The sequence below is a fragment of the Microtus ochrogaster genome, chromosome 4, assembly GCF_000317375.1.
Source record: "Microtus ochrogaster isolate Prairie Vole_2 chromosome 4, MicOch1.0, whole genome shotgun sequence".
Classification (NCBI taxonomy): domain Eukaryota; kingdom Metazoa; phylum Chordata; class Mammalia; order Rodentia; family Cricetidae; genus Microtus; species Microtus ochrogaster.
In genome coordinates this window covers 4700034-4701888 of record NC_022011.1, presented here as the reverse complement: position 1 = coordinate 4701888, position 1855 = coordinate 4700034, and the positions used below count along the sequence as shown (strand labels likewise).

Sequence of the window (1855 nt, the reverse complement as noted above, 5' to 3'; positions counted from 1 at the left end):
ACCAGACCTCATTACAGATGGTTGTGAGCCACCATGTGGTTGCCGGGAATTGAACTCAGGACCTTTGGAAGAGCAGGCAATGCTCTTAACCACTGATCCATCTCTCCAGCCCAACCCAGCTATTTTTTAAAAATATTTATTTTTATTTTATGCGTGTGAGTGTTTGTTAGCACAGCAGAGGACATCAGTTCTCTTAAAACTAGAGTTAAGGGTGGTTGTGAGTCACCAATTAGGTGCAGGAAATTGAACCCAGGTCCTCTGGAAGAGCAGCTAGTGCTCTTAACCACCAAGCCAACTCTTCAGCCCTATTTAGCAGCATATTAAGTGAAGCTCCTAGGACACCATGGAGGCTATTCTGTAACATATGGTCATTTTTATAGCTGGCCCTGGACACTCTTCTTTTGAGTGGAGAATTGCCCAAGGGAATCGGCTGTTAGCTTGCCTCCAGCCAGGGTTCATCAGCTCCCTTCTTTGCTGGACAAGAGCTTTAGACACACTGTAAGCTTGTTGTCCTCTGAGAGTTTGTGGTCTCTCAGAAAGAAGACTGAGATACCTTAGGGAGCCACCTCCTGGAATCAGGACTGTAGCATTTGATACTGAACTATTGTGAAGTGGGAATGAAGGCGAGAGGGATCTCTTGGGCTGGTCTGCCCAGTGTATTTGGGAAAGATTTTCAGAGGGAGTAAGGGCTGAGCTAGACCTTGGAAGTAGATGTTAGCGATGGCTGTGGCAAGAGGGAGAAAGGTTTTGTGTGTGCATTTGGCATAAGTAAGGGAGAGTCCACCTAAAGGAATAAATAGGTGGGAGTACGTGCAAGAGGTTGAAAGAATGGGCTGTAAGACTTTATTAAAAAGAAGCATTTAATTGGGAGCTTGCTTTCAGAGGAATAGTACATTATCATTATGGTAGGGGTATGGTGGTACTGCACTCATGGTGTTGGACCAGTAGTTGAGAGCTACATTCTAATCCACAGGCAGAGAAAGACTCTGGGCCTGGCTTGAGCTTTTGAAACCTCAAAACCCACCCCCAGCAACAGTCTCCCTCCAACAAGGGCACACGTCTCAATCCTAGTACTCCCTCGGTGACTAAGCATTTAAATATATGAGCCTAGGGGTGATGTTTGCATTCAAACTACCACAAGATATATATTTAGATTTTTGCTCTGTTTTTGTAAGCTTGGACAGTACTTAGAAGTGTCACTATATTCCTTCTTGTAGAAGCCCTCGGATAATTACTCTCATGTTCTCCCCTAGATCAGAGCTGTCCTTTATGTTCAGGAACAGAGTTTTCTCTGTGGGTTAAGCCTCAGCCAGGTAGCAGTTCACAGCCTCAGTAATCTACAGGGTTTAGATGGTATTGAGGTACGTTAGCATGGAGCTTAAAGGTAGCTGAGATGACATGGACCTAAGAAGCTCTGAGGAAGGCTCAACTCTCCAAGGGATTCACTGACAATTGGCAGGTTTGCATCGGAATGGGCTCAGGAAGATCATTTGAACTTGGGAGTGCAAGCCTCTCTCAGCCTTAGTTTCCTCATAGATGAGTGCCAGATACCTCCTGCGGGGAGGTTGTTTCAGGTCCCAAAGAGGGGTAAATTGGGATGGTTGCCAGCAGAATTTAATTGAGAAAAAGAGTGCACCTTTTGTTTTCTTTCTTTTTTTTAAATGTTTATTTATTATGCATACAGTATACATGTACTGTTTGGCAGCATTTTCCCCATTGAGACAGGGTTTCTCTGTGGCTTTGGAGCCTGTCCTGGAACTTAGCTCTGTAGACCAGGCTAGTCTCGAACTCACAGAGATCCGCCTGCCTCTGCCTCCCGCGTGCTGGGATTAAAGGCGTGCGCCACCATCGCCCA

General features: G+C 45.6%; 1 protein-coding gene across 2 annotated transcripts in view; it reads left to right on the top strand.

Moving 5' to 3' along the window:
* Slc7a6 (solute carrier family 7 member 6) overlaps positions 1–1855 on the top strand; it is a 30555-nt gene that overhangs the window by 18191 nt on the left and 10509 nt on the right. The window lies entirely within an intron of this gene.